At 44.1% G+C, this 20,433-nt stretch overlaps 1 protein-coding gene across 1 annotated transcript in view; it reads left to right on the forward strand.

Annotated features, from left to right (window-relative positions):
- Nucleotides 1-20,433, forward strand: part of EIF4E3 (eukaryotic translation initiation factor 4E family member 3) — a 186,099-nt gene that overhangs the window by 164,902 nt on the left and 764 nt on the right. The window lies entirely within an intron of this gene.

Below are 20,433 nucleotides of genomic sequence, written 5' to 3' on the forward strand. Positions count from 1 at the left end.
GCTAAGAGTTCAGTGCATCATATATAAAGTCAGAGCATACAGCTCATGAAGTTAAGCTTAACCTGGAAAATCAAATGTATAACTAGCTTGTGGACCCTTAGCAACTCAAAAGTAAAAAATTAACGTCTTTGGTTAATATATCTTTGAGGCAATATTGCCCAGTGGTCAGTGGAAGTGTTCTGGGCCCATATCACCCAGTGGTTACTTTGCCTGGCTTGGAATTCTGGCCCCGCCTTTAAATAGCTGTGTGACCTTGGGTGAGTTACTTAAATACTCTGCCTTAGTTTTAAAATCTGTAAAATGGGATGATTTTACCTCATTAGGCGCTTGTTTTGATTAAATGAGTCAACATAATACAAATAAGTGAGTGTTTTTGTATAACAAGTGCTGATTAAATATTAGTGATGAGTACTAGTACTTGCTTTTGTTTTGTCTTTAGTTTCATTTCTTGCAGAGTTTTAGAGGCCATGTCTAGATGAAGGTGTGCAGGGAATAGAGAGGGGGAAGAATAAATAAAAACTGGAGGAACGACTCAAATACATAGGATTGAATTATTATAGATGATTTATTATAGCCTGTTGCTTTCATGATGATGTTTGGGAGAAAAATGAATTTATATCTCCAAATGAAAATGTACAGGGGTGTGTATATGTATTTTTTTAGTTTTAAACTAGAGGTGGGATCTTGCACTCATTGCTTTTTCAACCTAGACTTACATTAACCTTGAATAGGGTCAGTTTTTTTAAAAAAAAGATTTATTTATTTATTTCAGAGAGAGAGAGTATGAGCACGAGGGGCAGAGGGAGAGAGAATCCCAAGCTGCTTCCGTAATGAGGCCCATGCAGGGCTCGATCCCATGACTGTGACATCGGGACCTGTGCTGAAACCAAGCTTCAGACACTTAGCCAGCTGAGCCATCCATGCACCCCAGTCCTTTTTTTTCTTTTTTAAAACACCCACACTAGTGGTGGTGATCTGTGCTTTAAATACTGTGCAAGTCACCCCCATTTTCAAATGCGTCTTGACACCACGGGTGTGCCCTCCCTGCTGGGATTTCTGTCACTTCAAAAGGAAGAACAAAGCCCCATGGAGAGGCCCCAGCAGAAGAGGAACTGCAGAGTTGCCTCATCCTCTCTCCGCGTTCACGCTTCCAAGTTGCCCTTTGGCCTCTTGTGAAATGGGCTGCTGTTGTAGGGGCCTGTCCCCGGGGATTGGATAAGTCAGTTTGGTTGAGAGTCCTTTTCTGATTTGAGGGGGAACCTTAGATCTTTTCTTCCAGCTAATAATGGGGGCTCAAGCCTGTGTTGCCAAAATACCTCGTAAATATTGGACGTGATGACGGCCTCCGAAGCGTTGACCGGTCCAGTGGATGACCTTGCTCTCTCTGGACCCTGCCAGGATGGGCTAGAATGTTGTCCTGAGAAGCAGCCAACCAGGTGTTTGGTGGAAGAAGGTGCTGGATCGTTGTGTCCAAATTCTCTGCAAGAACATCTTGTGTCTTTAGCTCACGTCCATCCCTGCCTCTTGCCCCAGGAGTGGAAACTCGCCTTTTGATGTCATAGAATGAAGGAAATACATGTGTTGCCTTTTCTTTTCAATTGAAGTTCAAGTTAGTTAACATATAGTGTATTATTAGAGTCAGGGGTGGAATTTAGTGGTTCTACAGTTGCAGGTAACGTGTTCCTTCCTCCTTGTGGTTCTGCGTGGCTCTTGCTGGCGGGCTGGATTTTGTTGGTGGCATTCGGAGCCCTTGGGAAGGATGTTAGCTTGGGTGCACAGGGACCCAGCAGCTCGGCGAGCCCGGCTGTGCCTCAGCCTTGTCCCACCCGAGCCACACACCTGCATAAGGCCTGAAACATTTGTCTCCCTCCCTGTGAGGGAGGGCCCTGTCCTCACTTAGTGTTTTCTTCCTGCTCTCCAGCCTTGTGTTGTGGGGGCTCTGATTTGAGTGTTCGAAGCTGCTCTGGTTGTATTTTGGTAGACAGGTTTAGAATCCTCACAGTGTCAGAATGCAGGGAGACAGCGTAAAATCCTAAACTGCCTGTGGGGGGTGGGGGGAGGTTTGCCTTGTCCCAGCTGTTTTAGAAACCTGCAATATTTAGTTTATGTAAAACCCTCATACGTCGGTTTCCCCGTGAACCCTCTTGCCTTTGAGGAGAACTTTATTTCCCAAAACGGGCAGAAAAGACGAGTCGTGTTGGAATTCAGCAGAGTATTTGTTTCTAGATGTCGCAATTTGTTTTGTCTTGACAGCAAGCAGTTTCTTCCCTGCTTCCACCCCTCCGCTGCTCTTCCCCCTTCGGCCCGTTCATCTCTTCTTTCTTCCTTTCCTCCTTCCCTCCCTCATTTCCTTCCTTCTCGGAGCTCATGATGGAAACGGACACTGCAATTTTATTTGCAGCCCAGAGCTGTAAGACCGAGCCAGCTCGGGGCTCCATGAGGGCTTGGGCAGCCCCGCCGGGTGAAGGACCAGCCCTGAATCCTCGCTCAGACAGACAGACGGCGGGCTGCAGACCCTTGGCAGCTCCCTGCTGCTCTTGTCCACGAGCCCCTTCGAGATGGGCCCGGGAGCTTCTGTTCCCTGGGTGTTCCGGGAGCAGTGGTGGTGCTGACAGTGGCCATGGATAGGAAGGGGCGTGTGCTTCCCAGCCTCAGGGCGTCTGCTCAGTGATATGTGGGCATTCAGGTAACTTTGATTTTGCTGCACATGCTGTTCCACCCTGCAGGGCCTACTGTGTCGCAGAAGTCACGTGTGTGTCCGTATGGGACGGAGGGGCAAAAGGCCCAACTGTCCAGCATCAAAGCCTCTTTAAAGGGACTTTATGAAGAACCGCATGGAATTTGTAACTTGATCACAAAATTAGTACCATTAAGGACCTGAAAATAGCTCTTTGGCTTTGGAGGTCACACCTTTCTAAGCTCAGTTAATGAGCAAATCCTCAGCCTTTACAAGATTCACCAGGTGTATTGGGCTAATCTGAATTTTTTTTCTTGGCTGCCCAGCCCTCTTGCTAACAGGCCAAAGTGAGAATTCCCGAGTCCCGTGGTGGTGGACCAGTTACCTTCGCTCTCTTTCCTGGCCACTGCCTGCTAACCCTTGCCAGCTGGCTTGTGGATGTCTGTGCCTGGATGTTGGAGTGGGGGAGGGTGGCGTGGAAGGTGCAGTGTGGATTTGCACAAATCTGTGACTGCTCCTGGGGAAAACCCTTACACATACTCCCCTGATCACAGGTCAGTTGCATTGTCTCCACTTCTGAAAGACAACAGAGTTGATTAAGGTTAACTGGAAAATGCTGATGTTGGCTGGAATTTTGGACTTTTGCCAGAACATATACAGCATTTAAAGCCAGTTAGGGAAAAACATGCCATGGTTCATTGGTAGAAGAGCTTAGGGGGAATAAAACAGTGGAAACCAACAAAGAGAGAATGATTGTTTTTAAATACGCAGAAGTGAAAATGGACATGGCAGTAAGATATGTTTTCTAGGAATGTCCTATTTTCCAAAATCTTAAAATGGAGCAGATCATGTTTGGGTTGTAGGTTTTTGAGATTTTTAACTCTCGGGGTTCCTACAATTTGCCAAAATGATGGGCTATTCAAGTTCATTTTATATTGTGGTTATTAAGGAATTGCATATTAAATAGAAATCTTGCCATTATGGGAAACGTTTTGGACTTTAAATGCTGAGGAGCACATAATATTCTGGAAGATAAATGTTTGCGTAAAGCAGTTCAGTTCTTCAACATGTTTTTTTAACAAATAAAAAGCCTAGCAATATCTACCCTAAGAATCATTGGTAAAGTAAAATGAGAGTAATTTTGAAATCCTGTGTTACCCACATTCATCGATTTTCCAAAAGGAGTCCGTTTGTAATGATAGATGTGTAGCAATGAGCTATTAGGAAAACCATTATTTTGCTTACCTTTGGGGAGTTCTAGAACTGCCTTGGTAGTATATCGCTATTTTCCGAGAAAAGAAAATCAGGCATGGGGAAATAGTGACTTACCCAAGGTCGCGCAGCTAGAAAGCAGCGGAATTTTGGTAAACACCAGTATTCCTTACCGTCAGGAGTGGTCTCTCCATGATAGCATGCTGATTTTATTGGGGGGTGGGGTGTGTTTGTTTCTATGTGCACACATTTGTGGAATAAAATGACTATTTTGCTTCTTTTTAACAAACTGATTATAAGCTCAGTGGCTTGCGACTATTTTTCCTTATCCTTTCAAGGAGCAACTTTACTCTCTCGCTTTATATTCTTAATATCTTTTGATATCTGTGGATATAGAAGTGACAGTTTTTGCCTTGCCTTGTAAGCTCTTTAAAGCAAGGTAAGATTACCATCATAAGCTGAATCTGGGGAGGAAAAATTCTTTATTTTCTATCTTTCTTGTCTACTGCCGTTCCCTTGAAAATAACTATTACCGGAGTTTCACTGAAACGTGGTGACTTACAAATGTTGTGGTTTATAAAATACGTAACAATTTGGTTTTGCCTCTTTTTTCTCTCCTCTTTGTATTTTGCCTATTTTAACGTGCAAACAGCTGAGTGAGTTATTTTTAGAGAGACCACCCTGTTTATAAAAATTCAGTGCTCTTTAATTTGTGTCGGACTTTTAAAAGATTGTCTGGCCTATTTTCCTCAATGCAGAAGTAAAGAGGTTTCAGGTTTGGATTCTGTAAACATGTATTTTCGCCATTAACATCACTGCAAAGGCTCTCATTTTGCTTTTTTTATTTGATCAAACTGTGTCCACTTGTACTTCATGTCTTTTTTCTACCTGCTTTTTCATTTCTTTCTTTCTTTTCTTTTTTTTTTCTCTTGTTCCGGTTTTTCTTTTTGTTTCTTTCCACTTTATCTTTTTTTTCCCCCTGTGTCTTTTAGAATGAAGACTGCAGTATTTGCCAGTGGCCAATGCTGCAGCAGTTAAAAAATGGTATAAATAATTATACTTTCCTTGGGTCTCTGAGCCCAGGCATTTGGCCCTTCCATACATTTGGTAATGGAGTCCAAGTTTGTTTTATCTTTCCAACTAGACCAATAGCAAAGACTAGGTGTCAGCCTCTTTGAATCCACTCTAATCCCCTTCTCCTGAGGCTACACCCCAGTTAAGTGCTCAGGAAATCCAGATTAAAATCCAGTTGATGAGCGGCGGATACAGTACAAGCCAGTGAAGCCGCTGGCCACACAGATGTAGTTAATATATTCTTGTGGCGATCCACATACAAGAAAAAATAAAGATAACTAAAATATGTTTATATTTTTAAAAATATAAATGCCACAGCATTGGTCACTTCTACATATTTCAGTGCTGAGTTTCCTGGAAGACAGAGACATAGAAAAGGAAAGTAATATATATATGTGTGTGTGTGTGTGTGTGCACAGTATATAGTAAATAAGAAGATAATCTCATGTCTTTACATAATACTTCCAGAAGAGAACCACTTCAAACACATGGATTTTTACTGAATATCACTTCTGCCTTTATGTGGTGGTCTAAGGTTTGTGGCACTTTTTTTGTTAGTCAGGTTGGAAACAGTTGAGCAAACCAGAGAGAAATGGTGTAGTCTGCCTGCCGTGGGCGCAGAATCAGGGGGACGCGGGCAGGCCGTGCTCAGGTTTCCCGAGCGCCTGCTTGCCTGCTTGTCTGAGGCAGTGGCCCTGGGATGTGCGGTCTAGGACAAGGCTTGCCTGGCCACGTCTCCCCCCACAGAGATGTCACTGCCCCCCCCCCCGCCACGCACCCTTGAACCTGAGCTACTGCGGGCCCTCACCGCACAGCACAGCTTGGCACCGTCGCACCTCGTGGCCTGGCGGCTCACCCAGGGCGGTGTTGACTGCATTCAGGGTGACGAGGACACTTGGAAGCCACGGAGCCACCAAGCAGCAGGAGTCGCCACCGTTCGCGCGCAGGGAGTCGTGCCCATTTCGCCCCGATTCTCCTCGATGATCCCTTTTCAAGTGGAAATTTTGCAAGTCGACTTCTGCAGCATGCGTAGTACAATTTGGCTGACAGCAGTTTCTGGCAAAAGAAATAACCAAATTATTATTCAGTCATGGGTTTTTAACAGCCGCAAAGCAAGTGGATGTTAACTAAATGATGCAATTTATTCCCTTCCCTCTTATTGCCAGCTTGCCTATTACCGAGCGACTGCCAGTTTTCAATAAGTGGTACCCAGATGGTATTCGCACGCCGCCCACTTGGTTACAGAGCCGAAGCGGGGAATAACTCGGCAGACACTACAAGCTGTGGGTCAATTGAGGGGGAATGCCTGTTGCTTCACAGTTTTGCATATGTAAATCTGTTAATGTTATGTCAGTATTGTGCGGGCTAAACACAAGCATTGCCTTTCTCTGGGGGCCCAGCTGAACTTGGACCACAGCCCAGTTCTACCGAGGCTCGGGGAGCGGAGCTGCACTTGGAGGAAGCTGCACAGCCTGCTTCCCACCACTCCTGCCTCGACGCTCTCGCGTTCTCCGCAGCCCAGGTTGGATGCAGGAAGTGTCTGCCATAGGCTGACTCCATAATAGGACAGGCAGGCCCGGTTTTATGAGGTTGGATGCGGAGGGTGGAAGAGTGTGAGCGTGTGTCTATTTTTAGGCCAGCCTTCAAGACAGTTCCTCTGGCCCAGCCTGCGCCTGCCTGCCTCTCTCACACTCTCCTCTGTGTGTCTGCCACACTTCTGCTCTCCATTTCATCAACTGCAGATGTGGCACACAGCCGTCTCAGAAAAGTCATGAACTGTGTCGTCTGCGCGGCTTAACAGCCAACATCTGCTGCAGCGGGCTGAAGGGAGAGGCAGGGAAATCATTTTCGGGAACGCGTTCAAGTGCCTCAACTTAGCCTCTTCTTTGGCCTGGGCAGACAATTATTTTACACTAATTGCATCAAGATAGCAGCTATAAAAATTGGATTTGAATCGCTTCCCCCTAACCCCTCTTGTGAAAGTTGCAGTTACAAAGGGTAGTCCTTTTTTCTTTTTATTGTGGTTTGTTTCTTGTTCTCAAAAGCTTATTACATTGGGTGCAAACAACAACAAAAATGCTATAAAAAGGCAAGAATTGTAATATGCTTAAGAGCTAAAAAGACCTATGGTGTTGGTTCAACCAATGAAAATATTCCTGCAGGTATTGTTAAATTTATGTGCCATATGAAAAACATTAGGGGTGTTGTTTTTTCGTGGAGGAAAATGTTCATCGTTGAGCCATTTTGTAAATTATTTTAATGCTGCGTTTCTGCTTAAGCCTCATGATTTTGATATATAAACCAGTTTAATGTTTTCTGCACAGACCCTGGCTTTTCTTAAATTTTATATATTGGAGAACCCGTGTTTGTATTGGACCTTCTGGTTTCTTTCATATTGAAAATACGTCTTGCATGGCCCAGTGCCATGTGGCGAAGGGGAAGTTTGACAAGTGTCAAACCTCTGGTGTTGACTTTCGAGTGCTAAAAACGAGGCAGGATGGTGTTAATAAATATATAGAAGGATTTTTTTTTTTTTGATTGTTTGTGTTTTAAACAGGAGTCATTTGATAATAAGAAGAGCATCTCTGCCCTGTCGACTTTCTAATATATCTGTCTGGTCTCAACTTTTCCTGCACTTGGAATAGAGGCAACCTTGTGTTTACTGTTTACTGGCCAGGTCTTTCTTTTTTTTTTTCCTTTCTTTCTTTTTTTTTTTCTTTTCCCCCAATGCTGTCAGAGAAAATTTTGGTTAATTACGCATTCCAACATCTCTGATTCTCTTGCAAGATTTGTTTCTGTGACATTTTGTGGTATCTGTTGTGCAGAGCAACGAGAGTAGCATGCTTCTCTCCTCACATTCCCAGTCTCTAGACTTGGTTCTGAAGAACCAGATGGAAGTATGCAGATTGTTTTTATCTTTTGTCCTTCACACTGTAACCTGATCTCCAGCATATCTAGACATCTAGCAGAAGATTTACTATGTGAAAGCAAGGAAATGATTTAGGATATGGACCAGCCCAGGGGAAAGGGGCTCAGGATGCACATTATCAAAGCAGATCTTTACGCCCAACCCCCCAAACCCTGCTTTTTTTCTTGACTGAAGAAATGATTTTTTTGGATCAAGGGTATTTCCAAATATGCCCAGACAGTCTTCTTCTCTTTTAACCTGGGCTGAGAACTGTAATCAGCCAGTTGCTTTGATAAAGGCGCGAGTGAAAGTTGATTACTCAATAACTGAAAGCTTACAAGAAGAGGGAATGGGTAGAATGCTAGACTTGGCAATGGCTTTGCAGATTAGGGCCGGGTGATTTATGAAGACAGAGGGTACTTCTAAAGTTCCATATCAGGTTTATGACAGATTGAGAACTCTGACCCAACATTGACTTGATGGCTGCAGGATACAGTATAATTTCCAGGTTTACATGATGTGTGGTTTTAGTGCCACAATATTAGCAGCATTTTTGTTAGGAATTTCATACCCCTTCAGCTTGTTGAGTCAAAACGAGTAAAGACGGTTGCCTTTTTCCAAAGTGTCAGATAGGCGGGATCAAATTCCTAACAAGTACGAGGGTATTAGAACTCGGAACTGTCAGGGTATTAGATACTTGCTCTACTTGTAAGTATGTCAGTAGGTGTTTATATCTGTATTTCCGCACATTTTCATAGCGTGTGCATTTTGAAGTTAGGTGATTTGAACACCAGCTGTGGTGGTTGGGGTGATAGATCTTGGGCCAGTTACATAATCCCTCTAGGTCTCGGTTTCCTCTGTCCTAAAATGGTGACAATAGCATTAGCTGCCGCAGGATGGGGACAAGAAGTTCATGAGATTATGTACGTGAGACACTTTGCGTGGTGGTGGCATAACACAGAGTCAACTTCTCCTTGGTGAGAGTTTGTTGTTTTAATTGATTATACATTGTCCTTGACATCACAGGAAAGCTACAGTAGTGACAAATACCGTATATGGCCTCGCATTTCAACTTTCCCTTTTGCAGACTAGATTGGTTGCTACCTCTTGCCCCCTCTCTCGCCCTCTTTCCTCTGTTGGTCTGGCACCTTCTGTGGCACTGCTTGTATTACTTTTGGGTGTCATTAAGCATTGTTGAGGTTGTCTAGAGGACCAACATGGTTTGCAAAATGTATGCTTCCTCTGCCGGTTACCCTTCTTCTCTTCCTTGTCTACTGACATTTTCTTTACCGTTTTTGCTGGGAAAGCTAGAGAGGCACTTGTCAACTGGTGGAGATTCGTCACCAAACTTGTTTTCTTGCATGTGAAAATTTTGCCTCAATATACCCGTGATCTCTGCAAGCCACACCATTATAACCAACCTATGGCTTGAAGGAACTAATACTTGTGAGCATATTTATTGCCCAAGATGGAAAATACAGATTAAGTGCTTGCTGCTAGTGCAGAGAAGTATATTAATTCAGCAGGCATTTCTTGAGAACCTCTATGTGCTGGATGTACAGGATGCCGAAGATGGACCCTGTGCCTGCCCTCAGGGAACTTGAAGTCTGGCATGAATGTTGTAGCTCCTTGAATTCCAGCTGTAGTTTTACCTTTGCTTTCTCCTAGGCTTCGCTCCTTGTTTCTTGCACCCTCACCCATTGATTTTCTACTATTCCATATTAAAATTCATACTAATAATGTAAAACATTCCCATTTATAGTTGCATCAAAAATTGTTAGAATAAGGGGCACCTGGGTGGCTCAGTGAATTAATGCCTCTGCCTTCAGCTCAGGTCATGAGCTCAGGGTCCTGGGATCGAGTCCCGCATCGGGCTCTCTGCTCAGCAGGGAGCCTTCTTCCTCCTCTCTCTCTCTGCTTGCCTCTCTGCCTACTTGTGATCTCTCTCTCTCAAATAAATAAAATCTTTTAAAAAATTGTTAGAATAAATTTAATAAGGGAAGTATAATACTTGTACACTGAAGCTACAAAGCATTCTTTTTTTTTTTTAAGTTTTACTTATTTATTTGAGAGCAAGAGAGAGAGCGTGCACACAGAGGGAAAGGGAGTGGGAGAGGGAGAAGCAGACTCCCTGCTGAGCAGGGAGCCCGAGGTGGGGCTCCATCCCAGAACCATGGGGTCATGATCTGAGCCTAAGGGAGACGCTTAACTGACTGAGCCACCCAGGGACCCTGCCATGAAACATTCTTGAAAGAGATTCAAAACAACCTAAATAAATGGAAAGATCCTGTGTTCATAGACCGGAAGACTTCATATTGTTGTGATGGCAGTCCTCCCCAAATTGGTTTACAGATTCAAAGCAATTTTTTTAAAAAAGATTTTATTTATTTATTTGAGAGAGAAAGAGAGAAAGTATGAGAGGGGAGAAGATCAGAGGGAGAAACAGACTCCCGGCAGAGCTGGAAGCCTGGTGCAGAACTCGATCCCATGACTCTGGGATCATGGCCTGAGCCAAAGGCAATGGCTTAACCAACTGAGCCACCCAGGTTCCCCAATTCAAAGCAATTTTTATCAAAATTTCAAGTGTCCTTTTTGTTTGAAGAAATGAACAGTTTGACCCTAAAAGCCCTTTGGAAATGTAAATCATCTAGAATAGCCAAGACATTTTTGAAAAAGAACAGAGTTTGAGGACTTGCAATTCTGGAATTTAAAACCTACTACAATAATCAAGAAATTGTGGTCCTAGAATAAGGATAGACATATAGATTGATGGAATAGAATGGAAGTTCAGAAATAAACTTACACATTTATGGTAAATGATTTTCAACAAGGGTGCCAGACCAATTCATCGGGGGAAAAATTGTCTTTTTAACAAATGGTACAGGGACAATATCATATCCATGTGTAAAAGAATGAAGCTGGATCCCTATTTCACAGCATGTACATCAAAGACTTTGATAGAAGAACTAAACATACAGAACTCTTAGAGGTCTTTTAAGAGTAAATCTTCATGACCTTGAGTTGGGTGATGATTTCTTTTTTTTTTTTAATTTTTTATTTTATTTATTTGACAGAGAGAGATCACAAGTAGGCAGAGAGGCAGGCAGAGAGAGAGGAGGAAGCAGGCTCCCTGCTGAGCAGAGAGCCCGATGCGGGACTCGATTCCAGGACCCTGAGATCATGACCTGAGCAGAAGGCAGCGGCTTAACCCACTGAGCCACCCAGGCGCCCTGGGTGATGATTTCTAAGAAATGACGCCAAAAGCAAAAGAAAAAAAGAAAAAAATATAGGTAAATTGGACTAGAGTTTAAAAAAATATTAAAAACGTATCTTTTGTGCAAGCAAAAAGTTTCATACTTCAAAGGATTCTCTTAAGAAAGTGAAAAGACAGGGTGCCTGGCTGTCTCAGTCAGTTAAGCGTCTGTCTTCTGCTCATGTCATGATCCCAGAGTCCCGGGATCAAACCCCACATCAGGCTTCCTGCTTAGCGGGAAGTGTGCTTCTTCCTCTGCCCCTCCCACTACTCATGCTCCCTCTGTTTCTGTCTCGCAAATAAAAATAAAATCTTTGAAAAGAAAAGGAAGTGAAAGACAGCTCACAGAATTGGACACTTATATATCTTGTAAAGGTCTAGTATCTAGTATATATAAAGAACTCTTACAACTCAGCAAAGAAGACCACCCAATTAAAATATGGGCAATATAGCTGTATTGACATTTCTCCAAAGAAGATACACAGATAGCCAACGAATATATGAAAAGATTGCCAGTGCCCTTTGTCATTAGGCAAAGAAAACCAAAATCTTAGTGAGATATCACTTCATGCCTACTGGGTTAGTTACAATAAAAAACATGGACAATGGCAAGTATTGGTGGAAATGTAGAGCTGTTGGAACCCTTGTACATTGTTGGTAGGAATGTAAAATGGAAATCACTTTGGAAGTTCCCCAAAAGGTTAAACAAAGAGTTAACCATCTGACCTAGCAGTTCTACTCCTAGGTATATACCCCAGAGAAATGAAATCACACCTAGGTAAAAATGTGTATTAGTGTTAATAGACAAATTACTCAGCCAAAAAGTCAAGATAACCAAAATATCCATGAGCCAGTGAATAGATAAACAAGGCGTGCTGTGGACATACCATGGAGCAGTATTTGGCCATAAAAAGGATTGAGGTATTGTCAAATGCTGAGACCTAGGAGAACTTGAAAATGTTATGGTAACTGAAAGAAGCCTGACACATAAAGCCACATATTGTGTAATTCCTTTTATATGAAGTGTCCATATAGAGTAAATCCAGAGAAACAGAAAGTAGACTAGTGCGTACTGGCAGCTGGGGAGTAGGGGACTGGGTTTCTCTTTGGGGTGGTAAGAATGTTCTAAACTTAGACCGTGGCGATGGTTTCACAACTCTGAATATACTAAAAACCATGCAGTTGTACAATGTAAAAGGTTGAATTTTATGATATGTCAATTTTATCTCAAAAAAAAAAAAAAAGAAGATAATGTCTCTCTTTCTGAGTTTCCTTACTTACAGAATGAGGCTTAGCTGACAGTAGTGGAATGCTTTCTGTCGGCTAGTACAGGGGTTGGCAAATGTTTCAGTAAAGGACCAGGTTGTAAATTTATTAGGCTTTGCAGACTAGACAGTCTCCACCACTCTCAATTTTGCTGTTGTGTGAAAGTAGCCACAGGTAATATGTAAATGTCCGGGTGTGGCTGTGTTCCAATAAAACTTTATTTATGGGCGCTAAAATTCACTTTCGTGTCACTTTCACATGGCACTGAATATTATTATTTTCATTTTTTGCCAACCCTGTTAGGATGAAAAAATTATTTCTAGCTTGCAGATTATGAAAAGCAGATGGTTGGAGGGATTTGGCCGGTGCACTGCTTGTTGCCTGACCCCTGAACCCCTGCTGCCACCATCCTGAGTTTTTTTAACAGACTGGGGAGAGAGGTGCTTCACAGATGTCCCTATTTCACAGATGAGGTAGTTGAGAGTTTCAGAGGCTCAAGCAGTTCACACGGAGAGTGGCTGCCGGGGCTGTGCTTTGTACCATTTTGGTTCTAGAAGTCCTGCACTTCGACTCCTGTGCACCGTCTTCCATCCTGAGCATCCAGACCCAATGAGGCCTCTCAGACCCCTCCAGCTGTGCCATCATCACACTTGTGTTGCTCTGACTCGGTCTCTGCTGCCCTCAGGGAGCTTGCATCCTCCAGTCATTCTAGAACGGCCACATCCTTTGTTCACTTCTGGTGCTCCTTTACATATGGCTAAGCCAGTGCCCACACGGGGCCTTGGAGAAAAACAAATCCACCACCTAGCCTCCTTTTCAGACTCTCCTCGTGACTCACTTCTTCTGGGAAGGCAATGCCTCAGCCACCTTTTGACCCCGAATCCAGCTGGAACCGAGTCTGCCTCGCTGGCTGCTCTGCGGCTCTTCCTTATCATTCGTCTTTCGGCAGGCGAGCCGGCTGTGCACCATTTACACTCCCTGCAGGGATGGCTTTTTAGAGCCTCTTTGTTTAATTCCGTGCCCAGAACTTGGTCAGAACCTTCAGGGAAGTTAAAACCCCAGGGGCGCCCTCCATCTGGCGGTCTCCCGCGCGCTCGGGCTGTGCTGTGCTTGCCTCTCCTGCTCTGCGTCTTGCGTCCTTGGGTCCTTGCCAGACCACCCCTCCAGGGCTCAGGTGGGCAAGGGGCAGAGGCTGCGGGGAGGTGAGTCACTTGCAACTCTGCGTGACCATCCTCCTCGCTGGCCAGGGCATGTGCTGCGATTGGGAGACTTGGTACCTTGTGCGCAGGACATCTACTCCATTCTGTTACTCCCCCAGACTAACCACAGTCACAGCGGGTTTGCATCGCAGCCCACAGTAATGCGTCAATGGGACCTTTCCCCTAGGGTGGCGGAAGGCTTCGTTACGCCTTTGCTAGAGTTCCGTTCATTTCTCAAACACCCATGCTTTTTACGTTCAGGCATTTTCCCCTGGAACCTGTTTTTCCTATGCACCTCTAAGATGGAGCAAGGACCCCCCCCCCCATTAATTAATTAATGAAAGGAAGAAGAAAGAGAAGGAATAGTTTAGAAGTGCTTAAGTGATTAACGTAAGCTCCTTATTTATGACTCATAGTGTGGTTGAGAAAAGGAGTCCTTCCGACTTTAGTACTGTCTCCTTTCCAAGTAGCTCGGAGTGTCTTCTGCACTAAATTCAGAGTGCATCCAAAGAAGCCTCTCGCGGTGGCCGACTACGGTGACCCGGTGTTGGAGTGAGGACGCTGTCAGTCTCAGCACTTGGGTAAGGGAGGTAAGAGTGGGTGACTTCTTCAGCTCCTGGGTTGCCAGTGAATTAGTGAGAGTCCCCAAACTTTCCTTCTTTGGCCCAAGATATTTTAAAAAATAATATTTGCAGGGATTGGTTATAAGAAACATACGGGAATTGGTTGCAATGATTGAGAATTGTTTCATGGAATCCATAGAGGAAAGTGGGAACTGGAACTCTTTGGAAACAAGGCAGCTTCTCTCTCGATGTCACTTTTCCTGTGTCTCATTGTGTCATGGCTCTGAATTATTTTTCTTTCTCCCTGCGGGCTGCCTTGACAGCCTGCAGATGGCCCCTTGTGACTGCCCCCAAAGGTCCCTTTTGGTCCCTGAGACTTGGAGGATGAGGGTTCTGTCTTATTTCTGTCTGTACACTTCGTGTTGTTGCTGGGAGTTTGGGTTTCACAGATAGCTAGCAGACAAGCCAAGGAGAGAGGGGAAGGGTAGGTACGGTGGTTATTACAACGTTGCTGGGAAACCCTGGCACACAGCCACGGCTCTGAAGGGAGCAGACCCCGGCAGTAGAACCATCACGAACTTGGGCAGTGCCCTGTCATTGCTCAGCCCTGTTGCTCCCTGCTCACCCCCTTGCACTCTTTGCAGACTCGCCCTCTGCTGTCGGGCCACAACCTGCTGACTCTGAGTTCTTAGTGGACCTACTATGTTCTTGTCTGGCGACATTGCATCTTATCTGATGGCTTGGTTCTGCAGTTGGCATGTCGGGTAGAAATGACTTAGAGTTAAAGTTTCCTTTGGAAGTCCTGGAAATCGCTGGCAGAATGAGGCCGGGTGCTCACGGTATGTGGCATATGGGAACAGAGACCCACTAAGGGAACAGCAGATGAGTAGCTGCTTTGCTTGCCTCCCCGCCGCTTCTCCTCCAAGCCCCAGAAGTTGCCTTGGTGTTAGTGAAGCGTGAAGATGGTGTGATTTTACCATAGCTTGGTCCAAGCTCCTTGGAGAAGGATTTCAGACTTCTGATTGGCCCTGCTCTGGCCCTGTGGTGTCCCCATCCCGGCCAGTGCTGTTGGCTACACCCAGGGAGTACTCATATTTCCTCATGTAGGGTCTCTGCTCCCCTCTTCCCCAGCAGGAAAAAAAAAATCATGAGAATGAGACAAAACTACGGTCTAGAAAAGGGCCACTTAGAGTCTGGTCCCTGGCTCTGGTGGGAAAACACACTCTGTTTTCCAGGGTCTGCCTCTGTGTCACTTGCAGGCCACTGTTCAGACGCAGCTCCCCTGACCCTATCCCAGACCCGCTGCATTGCAGTCCCTAGAGATGAAGCCTAGAATCTGCATTTTTAATTCGGCAAACCAGGTGATGGATCTTGTCCACGTTACATGAGCGTGACTGCCTTCAAGAGAAAGCTGCTGGACTGACTCAGCTACCTTTACAGTGCCGCTTTCTAACTCTAGAGACAAGTAACCATGTCTTTTTCCTTCAGAACCCTTGGCCTTCCTGTGACACTGAGGCTTAAGGCTTTTCCTCTATTCAGTATGGGTCACAACGATCTGTTTTGAGCAAGGTGGGTTCTGAAAAAGGAATCTGGGGTTTTGTTATTCTATTTGAGTCTGAATGATCACTTCTTATTAGCTGAAGACTCTATTCATCAAAAAAAAAAAAAAAAAGACTGAGTTTAAAGTTTGTCAAGAGGTATTTTGCGTATCTTCTCAACCCATGCTATTGTCCCTTAAAAAAATGTTAAAAGAAAAAAAAAAGCATTCTGCTGAATTAAAGAGCTAGGAAAGGGTGAGTTTGAAAGTACATATAGAGGGGCGCCTGGGTGGCTCAGTGGGTTAAGCCTCTACCTTCGGCTCAGGTCATGATCCCAGGGGCCTGGGATCGAGTCCCGCATAGGGCTCTCTGCTCAGCAGGGAGCCTGCTTCTCCTCATCTTTCTCTGTCTGTCTCTCTGCCTATTTGTGATCTCTCTCTCTGTCAAATAAATAAATAAAATCTTAAAAAAAAAAAAAAAGTCCATATAGAATGTAAAATTGACCCCTGAACAACATGGGTTTGAACTGTACAGTGCACTTAGTAGATTTTTTTTTTTACACTCCCATAAATGATTTTCCTCGTGATTTTTTAGTATTTTCTTTCCTCTAGCTTGATTATAAGAATACACTGTGTAATACATACAGCGTACCAAATACAGGTTAATCGGCTATTTTTGTTATCAGTAAGGCTTCGCATCAGCAACAGCCTATTAGTAGTCAAGTTTTTGGGGGAATCAAAAGTTCTACCTGAATTGTCACCTGTGCAGGGGGTCAGCAGTGCCCCTAACCGCACCCCCCCTCAACTTTTTGTTCAACAGTCAACTGTACATACCTTTAGAATACACCTTGCCTAATTAACAGTTGTGAAATACTGAAGCAGTATGGCATTTTTATTTCATATTATGAAAATCAAAAATACTTTTATAGCAATTGAGTTCTCACTGACTGTTTAAGAATCTTTCTTCAAACTGGTGTGATAACCTTAACTAATGGTAGATTCAGAAGTCTTTATTTCTGGTTATACAAGCAAAACGTATTGCCAGGGTCCTGTGCTTTGATTTAAATTACTTAGATATGACTCATTTTTGTTTTCTTTTAAGGATGAAGTGTGTATACCTCAGTACATCCTATTCTGTCTCCCCAAAATTTATGCTTAAAAACACATGAAGTTATTGCTAGGTACTTGGTTCCAGTGGCCAGTGTAAACTTAGTTGTTGCTTAAGGCACTTTCTGTTCTCTCTCTCTCTCTCTGTGGAAGGGGAGGGCAGGGCAGGTGGGGAACTGGGAGAAGAAGCTTCCTTTTACTTTTCCTGCCAAATTCAGTATGAAAAAAAAGGTGCCCCACCCTCTTTAATCTCACGGCGCAGTAAGGCATGGATTGGGAGGAGGTTTTGGCACCACTGAGAGTTTTAATAAGCGAGTTATTTTTGTAGATTTAGATTTCCTACCTTAAGGAAACTCAGACTGATAACAAGTTAATTTTTTAAAAAAATATTTATTTATTTTAGAGAGAGTGAGTTGAGGAGTGGGGCAGAGGGAGAAGGAGAGAGAGAATCTCAAGCAGACTCTGCCCTGGGCACGAGCCCAGCGTGGAGCTTGATCTCAGGAGCCTGAGACCATGACCTTAGCTGAAATCAAAAGTCGGCCACTACTGAGCCACCCAGGCACCCCACAAATTGATTTTGTTAAGAAGTTGTTCAGCTAGGACCTGTTTTGCCAACAGTTTTAGATAAAAAATGACTGTAAGATGATAAGCATCCACAAAGTGGATTTGGTTGTGACACCATTTCTTTTTTTTTTTTTTTTCTTGGTGTTTGAGTGACTGCATTTATAGTTTCTTTACTGTACTGGGTGGGACTGGGGAACAGGTTTTACAGGAAGGGGGAAAAGCAGGCTGCCTGTACATTCTGTGGAAACCTGTAGGACCTGGGACTTCATAAAAATAAATAAAAAGGAACTAGAATCAAGCATTTGGAAATCACATAAATGACCGTCTCTTGCTCTGTCATATTCTGAAATGCTAGAGGACAAACAGGCCATAGTTGGGGCTGTAAATTTCACGTGTCCTGTGTTTTCGTAATAATAGAGTCACATAAAATAATGGGTCTAGAGGACACCATGGTTGAACGTTCTGTCCACTCACACACACATTCCCAGTCCAGGACTTTCCATGTGACTTTCACCTTGCTGGTCCATCCCAAGCATCTTTTGGCTTGAAGACTGTACTTTACCTCCATCAGAGCTGATACGTCAGTCCCCGCCTGAATGATCACACTCAAGATTATTGCGCCATTAGGGAAATGCTAGAAAAAGGGATTGTCCCGAGAACATTGGTATTATTTATTCCCTCTTTCCTAGCAAGACAGTGTTTCCTCCCCCCCCCCAACCTCACCTCTATCCTTTCTTTTCTTTCTTCCTCCTTCTCTCTTTCTCCTGCTTTGTCTTTGGCCAGGTTGTTCTTCAGGCAGACCTCCCTGAAGGCCAGCGTGGACTGGAAATGTATTGCTCTGAGCCCTTTTCCTTTGGAGGGTTCCAGTTTCTTTCCTTAGAACAACAGTTATTTCTCTGTTGTAACTGAGCCAGGCAGGTAGCCGAGTGGCTTCTTGCTTGTGAGCGGCTGGCGAGGCAGCTGCCCGGGCTGGTGGGTAAGCCACAGGCCCTTCCCGGGTGACCTTGGGAAATGACAGCTTTGTAAATCCCATCTCATCAGGGCCCAAGAATTGAATCCTAAGCCTCGACTTGAACTGCTATCTCTTGTGCTTTACCTGAGCATTGCACCGAGAGCTCTGGGCCCAGAAGAAATTATATTTATTTACGTCTGTCCCTCCTCCGAGGTGGAGATAGTGGAAATAAAGAACAAAGGTGTTATTCACACCTGGACTCTGAGTTAAACACGAGGAAGTGAACAAGTTCTGGCTGTGCTGTTTAAATTGGGCTGGAGAACATCATGATTAAAAAGCCACCATCCATTTTCATTTCCACGCTGGGGCTCCGGTTTAGGGGGAGGATGACCAGAGGAGTGTAAGTGAGCTCAGCCCCTCTGCCCTCTACCTTCCCGGATGGTGGGGCTTTTTGGGAGGACCCAAGCCACCTCTGCATTCAGAGTGGGATCCCGTGGTGCTGGATTCAAATGCTGATCCTGCTAAGGGGCAGCCCCTTGTAGCTAAATGGCTTCATCTTAGCCTTCTGGTTGTAAAACTAGAGTCATGAGCACATTTCCTTTGTACGGCTGTCATGATAAATGAGATAGTGCTTACAAAGGCCTTCGCACAGTACATGGGGAATGGTAAGTCCCGATTTCTTGAGGAATTACCTCGTAAAGAATGGCTTCTGGCCTTACAGTGTCCCTTCACTCAGGCAGTTTGCCGAAGTTTTCCACAGGACAAAGGAGACTTGGGTAACACAGGGAAGTTTCCCGTCCGTCATGTGGTGGTCTCTCTGAAAACCAGGACTGTTTCTTCAGCTTAGCCCTCCTCTGAGTTAAACCTTTTATACTTCGCGAGTGTTAAAGATCCTTGAGGCTTGAAGACTTCTGCAGAAAACAGCTTGTCAAGCGCACCCGCTGTCTTCCCTCTTCCCCACCTAACCCCTGCCTTCAAGCCACAATTCGACTTCGTGAGTTCTGTGAACTTGGGCACTCTTCTTTCTTCTGGGTAAGCCTGTCGTAAGTTCCACGCATTTTGTACGCCGGCAAACCAGAGTCCTCTTTCTTTTAGGCTCAGGTAGCCATCCCCTTTCTAATTTTATAATTTTGTTTGTTCAGTTTAAGTGCTTCTTCCAACTGGACTCTCTACATAAATCAAGGTAAATGAGTCCGAGTCACTAACTTCAAATTAATTCGTGACCTCTGTTCCCTGACAGTATTGGAACGGAATGCCAGTGCCCCACACACTTTGATATTGTGCATAATATTTGAGGACATTAGAAGGTCAAACATTATTTATTATTTCTGTGAGTTTGCTTGATGGCAATCATGGCTCTGTAGAAGTCAATCAAATCTCTTGATAATTCTGTTTAGGCGGTATATAATTAGGCGTTTAAAATTAGTTAAGTGTCTGTTTTGCTATGCATTTCACATTCTCTTTGGGAAAGCTTGTTTACCAGATGACTTTGGGGACATCTTTTACTTCAGCTTTTTCTTTTCCCCTGAGCTGAGAATTTGAAAGTTAGGGAATTCTTTCTTACTTGTATTACCTGTTTGTCAGCAATTTACTGGAATTGTTTTTATTTAACACTGAACGGAGTGCCGGGAGGTGTAAGCACAAACATGTTTTTATAAAGAGAACAAAAAAGAAACCACAATAGTGCCTGCATTGTTGGGGATCTGCATTTTTAGGTGTGTGAGTCTCTAAGGAAAAAATCCGTGCACACAGTCCGTTGCCTTTTTTATTTTCCCTGGCATCTCAGTGTCTGGAAAGCACCGTGGTCTTTCTCTTTGGGTGACCTCAACTTTGTAATCATTATGGCAGACTCGCCTTGGGTAAATTAAGAAAAAGATAGTGAGCAAATAAATACAGCAAGCTGTCATTTAAAAGGAAACAAATTTATTGGAAATCAAAGCGTGGACAGCACAGGATGAACCGTATGGATGTCCGGATCATTTTGGAGCCCTACACAACAGGTTTCCCCTTGGCATTCCATTTTAGATCTTTTGTTAGAGAATGACCTAACACAACACAAACATTTTTTTTTTCTGTTTGTTTTCTAACCCTCCCCCACCCTGTTGCACAGATTGTCCTCTT

This window comes from Mustela putorius, unplaced genomic scaffold (assembly GCF_011764305.1).
Source record: "Mustela putorius furo isolate JIRA1106 unplaced genomic scaffold, ASM1176430v1.1 tig00000095_pilon_pilon_pilon, whole genome shotgun sequence".
NCBI classification, from domain to species: Eukaryota; Metazoa; Chordata; class Mammalia; order Carnivora; family Mustelidae; genus Mustela; species Mustela putorius.